The 14,904-nt window shown below is 42.5% G+C and overlaps 1 pseudogene; it reads left to right on the top strand.

Moving 5' to 3' along the window:
- Positions 1 to 7,885: 7,885 nt before the first annotated feature.
- On the top strand, positions 7,886 to 8,337 carry LOC116889874 (annotated as a pseudogene).
- The last annotated feature ends 6,567 nt before the right edge of the window (positions 8,338 to 14,904 follow it).

Here is a 14,904-nt window from a genome sequence, read left to right as displayed (position 1 = left end):
TCTATAATCCATGGTAACGTCACTAGCCCAGGCCAAATTCCATCCCTAGTCCCCACATAGGGACTTACAACTGCCTGTAACTCCAGATCTAGGGGCTTCAGTGTTCCCTGCTGGCCTCCCCTTGAAGGTCTACATGCACTCAGGCACATACACAGAAAATAAAATAAAAGTCTCAAAAAAAAAAAAAAAAACCCACAAACAAAAGTGTATCTTAATCAGGGCTTCCTTGCAGTAAAGGGACACCATGACCAAGGCAAGTCTTATAAATGCAAATATTTAATTGGGGCTGGTTTACAGTTTGAGAAGTTCAGGCCATTTTCATCATGGTGGGAAGCATGGCCTCGTGCAGGCAGACTTAGCGTTGGAGGAGCCAAGAGTTCTTGATCTGAAAGCAGCCAGAAGGGTCAGATTCCACACTGAGCACACTTGAGCAAATGTATGAGACCTCATAGTCCACTTCCACAGTGACACACTTTCTCTGGCAAGGCCCCACTCACAGCGCCAATCCCCATGGGCCAAGCATAGTCAAACCACCACACGGTAATGGAGAGCTGGCTCAGTGGTTAAGAGGCTCTTGCAGAAGACTCAGGTTTGGTTCCCAGCACACATGTGACAGCTCACGACCATCTGTAACTCCAGAGGCTTGGCCAGCATGGCTGAGACCTCCCTCCACACAGCCCTGCCCCTTCACCCTATGGCTCAGTACATGAACGTTTTTTCAAGAAGGAACCCACGAGCAACTGTTCACCCTACGGGTTCCTACAGACAGAGGTGTGATTTCCCCTGAAGTCAGTGAGTTTATTGGACTTGCAGAGAGTGTACGTACTCTCTGTACCAAAGCAGCGGACACACCAAGAAGGGACATGGAGCATGGATGGTAATGTCCCCAGAGCTGTGTAGATAGGGTTCAGACAGCCTTCCACATCCGGCATCTCCTGAGGGGTCTCACCCGACTGGGAGGATGCTGTGGCATCTCAGATGGAGGCTTAATGGCACTGTCACCCTGTTCTGTAAGGGAGCAGCAACCCCCACCCTAAGGCTGTCTTGCAGGTACTCATGACTGCTCTGATAAAGGTGGTTATGGCTGTTAGGCTCTGAAGAAGGACAGCATTCCACAACACCCAGGCTAGACCCCAGTGGTGACCTTGGTGTGTTTCTGCCCATGATGCTTCAAAGTCCATTATGTCATAATATGGCTTGAGTTGTACTCTGAAAGATTTTTAAATAACAAACCAAAAGACTGCCTTGGTATGTCTGCACTGCTCTAAGAGAATACCACGGCCAAGGTGGAAGATGGGCACGGCTTTGTAGCACAGGAGTGAGAGGCAGGAGGTTTACTTGAGCCCACGAGTTCAAGGACAGTCAATCTGGCAGCAGAGCAAGATGCCTTAGTTACTTTTAAATTGCCAAAACAAAACACCATGGCCACAGCAACTGACAGAAGAAAGCATTTAAATCGGGGCTTATAGTTCAAAGGTGAGTCCGTAGCCAGTATGGCAGGGAGACAGTGTGCAAGCAGTAAGGTGCTGGAGCAGTAACTGAGAACCACAGGCCCAAGACAGACAAACTAGACAGACAGACACTAAATAGGAATATGTAGGTGTTTGAAACCTCCAACCTAGTGACTCACCTCCTTTAACAAGGCCACGCCTTCTGATCCTTTCCAAACAGTTCCACCAACTGGGGACCAACTCTTGAAACATATGAGCCCGAGCCCCGGGGCGGGGGAGGGGAGGGTGTCACATTCTCATTCAAACACAAGGCACATCTCAATAGTAATAATGCCACACATGGGTATAAAGGACATAAATTAAATCTGGCATACTGAGCTAGGTAGTGATGGTGCATGATTTAATCCTAGCACTTCAGGAGGCAGAGGCAGTTGAATTTCTGAGTCCAAGGTCACGCTAGTCTACACAGCTAGTTCTAGGACAGCCAGGCCTACACAGAGAAACCCTGTCTCCTAAAAAATCAGAAAGCCAGCATCTTGCCCCTCGTGTTATTCCTAGCATCTAGAAGGCTGAAGTCAGGAGGATTTCCCAGGACTGGGGCAATGGTTTAGTACAGTGCCTACCACACAAGCGTGAAGAGCGGAGTCTGAATCCTTGATACCACAGAGGAGCCAGATCCACATCACTGTAGCTAGCCCTGGGAGTATGGGGACATGTGGGTCCCGGGACTCACTAGCAGAGCAGTCTAAGCTGGTAGTGCACACTGGGTCAGGTTCAGGGTCTGTTAAAGAACCATGCTCTGCTGCGGAGATTGTGTCTTGCTACTGGGTCTTCTAGAGGGGACATATATTGTGTCTTGACATGGTGCATGAGTGGAAAGGCAAGCAGACAGCCCCCCCACCTCCTCGACCTCAAATCCTTTTATAAGGTGTGACTCCTTTGAGAGCTCTGTGCTCCAGACTCAGTCACTCTCTACACAATGTAATAGTAACCACAACATAGGAATGAATTTTGGAGGGGACACCATCATTTAAGTCATAAGAACAGCAATGTAATAAAGATGGCCCCCAAACAACATGGTGCCTTGTACTATAAGGAGCTGTGTCAAAGCTACTCTCAGAACAGATGGCAGGATAGCCCTGCCATGTGCTGCAACCCAGGGGCAACCCATGCACCCATAGCACTCTCTCACTGGTACAGGGCACAACACCGGCACAACATCCCACAACTACCTGCTGTCTACCAATAGGTCCAGGGCATCTGTGCCTAGTCACTACCAGATACAGCCTGGCTACCAGAAGCTCCATTTGGGAAATCAGCTTTCTCACCATCTTTTTGTGGGATGTGCTCTCTAGAAAGCTGCCTTTGCCTTGGTTGGTTGGTTTTATTTTTTTCAAGACAGGATTTCTTTGTGTATCCCCTGGCTGTCCTGGAATTCTCTGTGTAGACCAGGATGGCCCCAAACTCACAGAGATCTACCTGCCTCTGCCTCTGGAGAGTTGGGATTAAAGGCCACCACTTCCCAGAGCCTTGGTTAGTTTTTATGTCATTTTGATACAAGGTAGATCTATCTGAGAAGAGAGAACCACAATTCAGAACATGCCTCTGTGAGATTGGGCTTCATACAAGCTGGTAAGGCATATTCTTACTGGTTGATATAGGAGGGCCCAGTCCATTGTGGGTGGTGCCATTCCTGGGTTCTATAAGAAAGCCTGAGAAAGCCACAAGGAGCAAGCCATTAAGCAGCACTCCTCCATGGGTTCTGCATCAGCTTCTGCTCCCAGGTTTCTGCTGTGTTTGAGCTTCTGTCCTGACCTTCAGATATGGACGTATAAACCAAATGAACCCTTTCCTCCCCAACTTGCTTTTGGTCACACTGTTTCATCACAGCAATAGTAACCCTAAGACAGAAGTGAACACAGACAGAAAGTTGTGTTGGGGAGAGGAGGGATCCACCATGCACTAAGCAGAGTCCTTGGCTCCAGCAGTAAACCTTACAGAGACCTTGGTGGTCATTCCAGTAGCTAAGACTGCCCCCAGGGAGAGTGTGACACAGAGAGCTGCCTTCCTGGGGCTAGTGTCTTCCCAGAACTGGATGAAGCCATACACAGTAGCACACACCTTTAATCCCAACACTCAGGAAGCAAAGACAGGAGGATCTCTATGAGTTTAAGACCAACCTAGTTGAAATATCGAGTTCCAGGACAGCCAGGGCTATGTAGAAAGATTCTGTGTCTCTAAAAATTAGACAAAAAAAAAAAAAAAAAGAATTAAGGCAAGCGCTTGCTTGTCTCCAGTCAAATGGCCTCTGCATCTTTTGTCCATTCATCCCTGATAATTGACTGGAGTTCACTCTGTCCAGACTAGCACCATCCAATGGGTAGAGAGAAAAATCACCCTAAAGTCTCCCACTGACTACTCTTCAAAAGGAAAAAGAAGCATAAAGTTAAGTTTGGTGTTATGTTTTATTTAATGCCACATATCTTTAAGTATTATTTTCCTAACATACAATCAATCAATATAAAATTATTAATGAGCTTCCAGTCTGCAACCACACCCAGGAACAGATCCTCCTGTGCTCCAGCCCCAACCCTCACCCAGCCCCACCCACACCCGGAGATGGCTTGACCCCCTCAGGAGTTCGGATACCACCAGGCTCACTGGAGAGTCGTCTGTCCATCCCCCACCACAGAACCTAACTGGGGATACCCCCCCCCAAATCCCATATGACACAGGACCTCCTACCCTGCCCAAAACATACTTTCCTCCCCCTGATCCACAACTGCACTTGGGAGCAGATCCTGTGCTCCAGCACCCCCCACCCCATGCACAACCCAGAGTCAGCTTGATTCCCAGGAGGTCTGCCACAGCCAGGCTCACAGATCAGGAGCTCAAGATCCCCCTCCCACACCTAAAGACAGCCTAGCCCAAGGAGGCCCAAATTAACCAGGCTCACAGAAGGAACAGGTTCCAAGGTCAGTTAACACCTGAGATAACCAGATGTCGAGAAGCAAGCACAAGGACATAAACAACAGAAACCAATGCTGCTTGGCATCATCAGAACCCAGTTCTCCCACCACAGCAAATTCTGGATACCCCAACACATCTGGAAAGCAAGATTCTGATCTAAAATTTCATCTCATGAGGATGATAGAGGACTTTAGGAAGTGCTATAAAAACTCCCTTAAAGAAATACAGGAGAACACAGGTAAGTAAGTAGAAGCCCTTAAAGAGAAAACACATAATAACAATGCCAACCAACCAGAGCTTCTAGGGACTAAACCACTACCCAAAGACCATACATGGACTGACCCTGGGCTCCAACTGCATAGATAGCAGAGAATAGCTTTGTTGGGCACCAATGGAAGGGGAAGCCCTTGGTCCTGCCAAGGTTGGACCCCCAGTGCAGAGGAATGTAGGGGGGAGGGTAAGGGGGGGTTGATGGGAGGGGAACACCTATATGGGGGAGGGGATAGGGAGCTTATGGACAGGAAACAGGGAAAGGGAACAACATTTGAAATGTAAATAAATATATCTAATAAAAAATAAATAAATATTTTTTAAAAAGAGGAAACACATAAATCCCTTAAAGAAATACAAGAAAAAACAATCAAACAGGTGAAGGAATTGAACAAAAACGTCCAGGATCTAAAAATGGAAATAGAAACAATAAAGAAATCACAAAGGTAGACAACCCTGGAGATGGGAAAACCAAGGAAAGAGATTAGGAGTCAAAGATGCAAGCATCACCCACAGAATACAAGAAAAGAGAGAATCTCAGAAGAAGAAGACACCATAGAAAATATTGACACAACAGCCAAAGAAAATACAAAGTGCAAAAAGCTCCTAACCCAGAACATCCAGGAAATTTAGAACACAATGAAAAGACCAAACCTCAGAATAATAGGAATACAAGAGAGTGAAGATTCTCAATTCAAAGGGCAGGTAAACATCTTCAATAAAGTCATAGAAAAAAATTTCCTAACCTAAAGAAAGAGATACCCACAAGCATACAAGAAGCCTACAGAACTCCAAATAGAAAGGAAATTCATCCCATCACATGATAATCAAAAAACCAAATGCACAAAACAAAGAAAGAATATTAAAAACAGCAAGGGAGGTTGGGGATTTAGCTCAGTGGTAGAGCGCTTCCCTAGGAAGCGCAAGGCCCTGGGTTCGGTTCCCAGCTCCGAAAAAAAAGGAAAAAAAAAAAACAGCAAGGGAAAAAGGTCAAGTAACATATAAAGGCAGACCTATCAAAATTACACCAGACTTCTCACCAGACACTATGAAAGCCAGAAGGTCCTAGGCAAACGTCATACAGACCCTAAGAGGACACAAATGCCAGCCCAGGCTACTATATCCAGCAAAACTAGCAATTTCCATAGATGGAGAAACCAAGGTACTCCAAGACAAAACCAAATTTAACAATATCTTTCCACTAATCTATCCCTACAGAGAATAATAGAAGGAAAAGTTCAAAACAAGGAATTAATCTTTTCATAACAAACCCAAAAGAAGAGAAACACACAAACATACTTCCACCTGTATCAGTAAAAATAACAGGAAGCGGGGTTAGGGATTTAGCTCAGTGGTAGAGCGCTTGCCTAGCAAGCGCAAGGCCCTGGGTTCGGTCCCCAGCTCTGAAAAAAAAAATAACAGGAAGCAACATCATTGGTACCTAGTATCTCTCAACATCAATGGACTCAATGCTCTAATTAAAAAATAAAACCATAGGCTAATAGGATCCAAGACATAAACAGGATCCAGCATTTTGCTGCATACAGGAAACACACCTCAGTGACAAAGACAGACACTATCTCAAAGTAAAAAGCTGGAGAAAAATTTTCCAAGCAAAATGATCCCAAGAAACAAGCTGAAGTAGCCATTATTATATCCAATAAAATAGACTTTCAACCAAAAGTTATCAACAAAGATGTGGATGGACACTTCATATTCATCAAATGAAAATTCCACCAAGATAAACTCTCAATTCTGGACATCTATGCCCCAAATGCAAGGGCACCCACATTTGTTTAAAAAAAAAAAGTTTACTAAAGCTCAAAGCACACATTGAAACTTACAGAATAATAGTAGGGGACTTCAACACTCCACTCTTATCAATGGACAGATCATAGAAACAGAAACTAAACAGAGACACAGTAAAACTAACAGAAGTTGTGAACCAAATGAATTTAACCTATATATAAAACATTTCACCCTAAAACCAAAGAATATACCTTCTTCTCAGCACCTCACATTACATTCTCCAAAACTGAGCATATAATCAGACACAAAACATATTCAAGAAGATTGAATTAATCCCATGCATTCTATCAGATCATCACAGGCTAAGGATGGTCTTCAATAACAACAAAAACAACAGAAAGTTCACATACTTGTGGAAACTAAACAACTCTCAACTCAATGATAACTTGGTCAGGGAAGAAATAAAGACATTAAAGACTTTCTAGAATTTAACAAAAATGAAGATACATCATACCCAAACTTATGGGACACAATGAAAGCAGTGCTAAGAGGAAAACTCATAGCTCTGAGTGCCTTCATAAAGAAACTGGAGAGACTCTACACTAGCAGCTTAACAGAACATCTGAAAGCTCTAGAACAAAAAGAAGCAAATACACCCAAGAGGAGTAGATGGCTCGAAAAGGGAGACATAACAACAAAAATTGAGGAAATTCAAAAAACCACTAGATCGGGCTGGAGAGATGGCTCAGCGGTTAAGAGCACCTGACTACTCTTCCAGAGGTCCTGAGTTCAATTCCCAGCAACCACATGGTGGCTCACAACCATCTGTAAAGAGACCCGATGCCCTCTTCTGGTGTATATGAAGACAGCTACAGTGTACTTATATATAATAAATGAATAAATCTTTAAAAAAAAAAAAACCACTAGATCCTACTACAACAGCCTATATTCAACAAAACTGGAAAATCTAGATGAAATGGATGATTTTATAGAGAGATACCAGGTACCAAAATTAAATCAGGATCAGATAAACCATCTAAACAGTCCCATGCATAATAGCATTCTCCCTCTGGTACAGGGCCCAGTCACCTTCACAACATCCCACAATTACTTACTGTCTACCAATAGATTCCTAGGGCATCTGTGCCTATGTGTCCCTTAACCCCTAAGAAAATAGAAGTAGTCATTAAAAGTTTCAAAACCAAAAAATAAGCCTCTGGCCAGATAGTTTTAGGGCAGAATTCTATCAGATCTTCAAAGAAGGCCTAACGCCAATACTTCTCAAACTACTCCATAAAATAGAAACAGAAGGAACACTATCTGATTTATTCTATGAAGCCACAGTTGCGCTGATACCTAAACCATACAAAGACCCAACAAAGAAAGAACACCTCAGACTAATTTTGCTTATGAAGATAAATGTAAAAATCCACCTTTTCACCAAGATGGCGCCAAAATCGAGGAAGGAAGCTCCTGCCCCTCCCAAAGATGAAGCCAAAGCGAAGGCCTTGAAAGCTAAGAAGGCAGTGCTGAAAGGCGTCCACAGCCACAAAAAGAAGAAGATCTGAATGTCACCCACTTTCTGGTGGCCCAAGACCCTGAAGCTCCAGAGGCACCCAAAATGTCCTCGAAACAGTGTCCCCCAGGAGAAACAAGCTTGACCACTATGCTGTCATCAAATTCCCACTGACCACTCAGGACAACAATGCGCTTGTGTTCACTGTGGGTGTCCAGGCCAACAAGCACCAGATCAAACAGGCTGTGAACAAACTCTATGACATTGGATGTGGCCAAAGTCAATAACTTGATAAGGCCCGATGGAGAGAAGAAGGCGTATGTTTGCTTGGCTCCTGATTATGACGCTGTAGATGTTGCTAACAAGATTGGGATCATCTAAAGTGAGTCCAGATGGCTAATTCTAAATATACACTTTTTTATTACCATAAAAAATTAAAAAATAAATGTAAAAATCCTCAATAAAATTCTCACAAACTGGGGTTGGGGATTTAGCTCAGTGGTAGAGCGCTTGCCTAGCAAACGCAAGGCCCTGGGTTCGGTCCCCAGCTCCGAAAAAAAGAACAAAAAAAAAAAAATTCTCACAAACTGAATCTAAGAACAAATGAAAATGATCACTCACCATGATCAAGTAGGTTTCATCCCAGGGATGTGGAGATGGTTCAATATACAGATACATCAACATAATCCACTATATAAACAAACTCAAAGAAAAAAATAAATTTGATGCTGAATAAGCCTTTGACAAAACACAACACCCCTTCATGTTAAAAAGTCTTGGAAAGATTAGGAATTCAAGGCACATACCTAAACATAATAATAACAACATACAGCAAAACAACAGCCAACATCAAACTAAATTTGAAGCAATCCCACTAAAATCAGGAACCAGAAAAGGCAGCCCAATTTCTCCCAATTTCTCCCAATTTCTCCCAATTTCTCCCAATTTCTCCCAATTTCTCTCAATACAGTACTCAAAGTTCAGGCTAGAACAATTGGACAACAAAAGGAGGTCAAAGGGATACAAATTGGAAAGAAAGAAGTCAAGATATCACTATTTGTGGATGATATGATAGTATACCTAAGTGACCCCAAAAATTCTAGCAGAGAACTACTAAGCCTGATAAACAACTTCAGCAAAGTGGATGGGTATAAAATTAACTCAAACAAATCAGTGGCCTTCCTCTACACAAAGGATCAATGGACTGAGAAAAAATTAGGGAAACAACAAATAATATAAAATATCTTGTTGTAGCTCTAACCAAGCAAGTGAAAGATCTGTATGACAAGAACTTCAAGTCTCTGAAGAAAGAAATCGAAGAAGACCTCACAAGATGGGAAGATCTCCCATGCTCATGGATAGGCAAGATTAACATAGTGAAAATGGCCATCTTACCAAAAGCAATCTACAGATTCAGGGCAATCTCCTATCAAAATTCCAACTAAATTTGTCACAGAGATAGAAAGAGCAATTCTCAAATTCATCTGGAATAACAAAAAAACCTAGGATAACAAAAACAATTCTCAACATTAAAAGGACTTCTGGGGGAATCACCATCCCTGACCTCAAGTTGTACTACAGAGCAATCGTGATAAAAACCACATGGCTTGGTACAGAGACAAACAGGTAGATCAATGGAATAGAGTTGAAAATCCAGAAATGAACCCACACACCTGTGGTCACTTCAGTTCCAGAGGATTGGATCCCCCTCTCTGGCCTGCAAAGGCATCAGGCATACATGTGGAACACAGACATACAAATAGGCAAAACAATCATAAAACAAAAATAAGGGTTTTTTGGGTTGGGGGTTTTTGGTTGGGTTTTGAGGGGAGGTTGTTTTTTTAAGACAGGGTTTCTCTGTGTAGCCCTGGCTGACCTGGAACTCACTCTGTAGTGAGTTCCTGGCCTTAAACTCACAGAGACAGGTACCTTGAACCACATACAGCAAGAAAAATAAGATTTTTTTTAAAAAGTAGAGCTTTAAAAAAATAAATCTTGGGCTGGAGAGATGGCTCAGTGGTTAAGAGCCCCGACTGCTCTTCCAGAGGTCCTGAGTTCAATTCCCAGCAACCACATGGTGGCTCACAACCATCTGTAAAGAGATCCGATGCCCTCTTCTGGTGTATCTGAAGACAGCTACAGTAGTGTACTTACATATACTAAATGAATAAATCTTAAAAAAAATAAATAAATCTTTTAAAGATTGTGATATGGTTGACCCAGATGTCCCACAATGATGTAAGAATGTATACAGAAAATGGGGTTCATTTACACAATGGGATGCTATTCAGCTATTAAGAATGAGGTCGTCTTGAATTTTGCAGGCAAATAGATGGAACTAGAAAATATCATCCCGAGTGAGGTAACTCAGACCCAAAAAGACATTCATGGTGTGCACTCACTGATAAGTGGATATTAGCCAGAAATAAAATAAAATAAAAAAGTACAAAATACCTAGGATGCAATCCACAGAACTCAAGAAGGTTGAGAAGCCAAAGGGCCCACGTGAGGACGCTTCAATCCCACTTGGGAGGGAGAAGAGCACAATCAGAGGAGGGAGAGGGAGAGAGGGGTGTGGGTGGGAGAGGGAAGGGGGGAAGGGAGAACATGGTCAGGTACTGGGGAGGGTGGGGGGGACAGGAGAGAAGCCCTGAGGGCCAGCAGAATGAATGGACATATGTGACCTCACGACGTAGGATGTGGGGGAACCCTCTAGAACGTACCAGAGACCTGAGAGGTGAGAGACTCTCGGGACTCAAAGGGAGGAACCTTAGATGGAATGCCCGACATAGGGAGAGGGAACTCGTAGGATTCATCTCCAGTGGAAAGACGGGGCATCAAGTGGGGGGATGGGGTTGCCATCCCACAGTCAAAAACTCTGACCCAGAATTGTTCCTGTCTAAAAGAACTGCAGGAACAAGAAATGGAGAAGAGACTGAGGGAAAGGAGGTCCAGTGACAGGCCCAAATTGGGATCCAGCTCAGGGGAGCTCCAAGGCCTGACACTATTACTGATGCTATGGTGTGCTTACAGACAAAAGCCTAGCATGGCTGCCCTCCAAGAGGCCCAACCAGCAGTTGACAGAGACAGACACAGATATTTACACCCAACCATTGAGCTGAAGTGGGGAACCCTGTGGTTGAATTAGGGAAAGGTTGGAAGACGCTGAGGGGGAGAGTCAATCCATAGAAAGACCAGCAGTCTCAACTAACCCAGGCCCCTGAGCTCCCTCAAACGCTGAGCCGCCAAACAGGCAGCCTACATGAACGGGTCCAAGGCCCCTGACACATATGCAGCAGAGGACGGCCTGGTCTAGCCTCAGTGGGAAAGGTGCGCCTCACCCTCAAGAGACTTGAGGTCCCAGGGAGTGGGGAGGGTTGGGGGAGGACATCCTTGTGGATGAAGATGGGATGGGATAAAGAACTGTGGGAGAGCGGACTGTGGGGTGGACAATGACCGGACCGTAAAAAAAAAATAAATAAAAGTAATAAAAAAGGGGTTGGGCAAAAGAAGAGACAAGGAGCTGTAGATACAAGCTTCACCAACAGAATACAAGAGATGGAAGAGAGAATCTCAGGAGCAGAAGATTCCATAGAAATCATTGACTCAACTGTCAAAGATAATGTAAAGCGGAAAAAGCTACTAATCCAAAACATACAGGAAATCCAGGACTCAATGAGAAGATCAAACCTAAGGATAATAGGTATAGAAGAGAGTGAAGACTCCCAGCTCAAAGGACCAGTAAATATCTTCAACAAAATCATAGAAGAAAACTTCCCTAACCTAAAAAAGAGATACCCATAGGCATACAAGAAGCCTACAGAACTCCAAATAGATTGGACCAGAAAAGAAACACCTCCCTCATAATAGTCAAAACACCAAACGCACAAAATAAAGAAAGAATATTAAAAGCAGTAAGGAAAAGGTCAAGTAACATATAAAGGCAGACCTATCAGAATCACACCAGACTTTTCGCCAGAAACTATGAAGGCCAGAAGATCCTGGACTGATGTCATTCAGACCCTAAGAGAACACAAATGCCAGCCCAGGTTACTGTATCCTGCAAAACTCTCAATCAACATAGATGGAGAAACCAAGATATTCCATGACAAAACCAAATTTATACAATATCTTTCTACAAATCCAGCACTACAAAGGATAATAAATGGTAAAGCCCAACATAAGGAGGCAAGCTATACCCTAGAAGAAACAAGAAACTAATCGTCTTGGCAACAAAACAAAGAGAAGAAAAGCACACAAACATAACCTCACATCCAAATATGAATACAACCGAAAGCAATAATCACTATTCCTTAATATCTCTCAACATCAATGGCCTCAACTCCCCAATAAAAAGACATAGATTAACAAACTGGATACGCAACGAGGACCCTGCATTCTGCTGCCTACAGGAAACACACCTCAGAGACAAAGACAGACACTACCTCAGAATGAAAGGCTGGAAAACAACTTTCCAAGCAAATGGTCAGAAGAAGCAAGCTGGAGTAGCCATTCTAATATCAGATAAAATCAATTTTCAACTAAAAGTCATCAAAAAAGATAAGGAAGGACACTTCATATTCATCAAAGGAAAAATCCACCAAGATGAACTCTCAATCCTAAATATCTATGCCCCAAATACAAGGGCACCTACATACGTAAAAGAAACCTTACTAAAGCTCAAAACACACATTACACCTCACACAATAATAGTAGGAGATTTCAACACCCCACTCTCATCAATGGACAGATCATGGAAACAGAAATTAAACAGAGACGTAGACAGACTAAGAGAAGTCATGAGCCAAATGGACTTAACAGATATTTATAGAACATTCTATCCTAAAGCAAAAGGATATACCTTCTTCTCAGCTCCTCATGGTACTTTCTCCAAAATTGACCATATAATTGGTCAAAAATGGGCCTCAACAGGTACAGAAAGATAGAAATAATCCCATGCGTGCTATCAGACCACCACGGCCTAAAACTGGTCTTCAATAACAATAAGGGAAGAATGCCCACATATACGTGGAAATTGAACAATGCTCTACTCAATGATAACCTGGTCAAGGAAGAAATAAAGAAAGAAATTAAAAACTTTTTTAGAATTTAATGAAAATGAAGGTACAACATACCCAAACTTATGGGACACAATGAAAGCTGTGCTAAGAGGAAAACTCATAGCGCTGAGTGCCTGCAGAAAGAAACAGGAAAGAGTATATGTCAGCAGCTTGACAGCACACCTAAAAGCTCTAGAAAAAAAAAGAAGCAAATACACCCAGGAGGAGTAGAAGGCAGGAAATAATCAAACTCAGAGCTGAAATCAACCAAGTAGAAACAAAAAGGACCATAGAAAGAATCAACAGAACCAAAAGTTGGTTCTTTGAGAAAATCAACAAGATAGATAAACCCTTAGCCAGACTAACGAGAGGACACAGAGAGTGTGTCTAAATTAACAAAATCAGAAATAAAAAGGGAGACATAACTACAGATTCAGAGGAAATTAAAAAAATCATCAGATCTTACTATAAAAGCCTATATTCAACAAAACTTGAAAATCTGCAGGAAATGGACAATTTCCTAGACAGATACCAGAAGACCTCGTACCAATATTATCCAAACTATTCCACAAAATTGAAACAGATGGAGCACTACCGAATTCCTTCTATGAAGCCACAATTACTCTTATACCTAAACCACACAAAGACCCAACAAAGAAAGAGAACTTCAGACCAATTTCCCTTATGAATATCGATGCAAAAATACTCAATAAAATTCTGGCAAACCGAATCCAAGAGCACATCAAAACAATCATCCACCATGATCAAGTAGGCTTCATCCCAGGCATGCAGGGGGATGGTTTAATATCGGAAAACCATCAACGTGATCCATTATATAAACAAACTGAAAGAACAAAACCACATGATCATTTCATTAGATGCTGAGAAAGCATTTGACAAAATTCAACACCCCTTCATGATAAAAGTCCTGGAAAGAATAGGAATCCAAGGCCATACCTAAACATAGTAAAAGCCATATACAGCAAACCAGTGGCTAACATTAAACTAAATGGAGAGAAACTTGAAGCAATCCCACTAAAATCAGGGACTAGACAAGGCTGCCCACTCTCTCCCTACTTATTCAATATAGTTCTTGAAGTTCTAGCCAGAGCAATCAGACAACAAAAGGAGGTCAAGGGGATACAGATCGGAAAAGAAGAAGTCAAAATATCACTATTTGCAGATGATATGATAGTATATTTAAGTGATCCCAAAAGTTCCACCAGAGAACTACTAAAGCTGATAAACAACTTCAGCAAAGTGGCTGGGTATAAAATTAACTCAAATAAATCAGTAGACTTCCTCTACACAAAAGAGAAACAGGCCGAGAAAGAAATTAGGGAAACGACACCCTTCATAATAGATCCAAATAGGGGTTGGGGATTTAGCTCAGTGGTAGAGCGCTTGCCTAGGAAGCGCAAGGCCCTGGGTTCGGTCCCCAGCTCCAAAAAAAAAAAAAAAAAAAAGAACCATAATAGATCCAAATAATATAAAGTACCGTGTGACTTTAACCAAGCAAGTAAAAGATCTGTACAATAAGAACTTCAAGACACTGAAGAAAGAAATTGAAGAAGATCTCAGAAGATGGAAAGATCTCCCATGCTCATGGATTGGCAGGATTAATATAGTAAAAATGGCCATTCTGCCAAAAGCGATCTACAGATTCAATGCAATCCCCATCAAAATACCAATCCAATTCTTCAAAGAGTTAGACAGAACAATTTGCAAATTCATCTGGAATAACAAAAAACCCAGGATAGCTAAAACTATCCTCAACAATAAAAGGACTTCAGGGGGAATCACTATCCCAGAACTCAAGCAGTATTACAGAGCAATAGTGATAAAAACTGCATGGTATTGGTACAGAGACAGACAGATAGACCAATGG

The sequence above is a fragment of the Rattus rattus genome, chromosome 1 (assembly GCF_011064425.1).
Source record: "Rattus rattus isolate New Zealand chromosome 1, Rrattus_CSIRO_v1, whole genome shotgun sequence".
Classification (NCBI taxonomy): Eukaryota; Metazoa; Chordata; class Mammalia; order Rodentia; family Muridae; genus Rattus; species Rattus rattus.
Note: the sequence above shows the minus strand (reverse complement) of the source record. Positions and strands in the feature narration are given on the sequence as shown.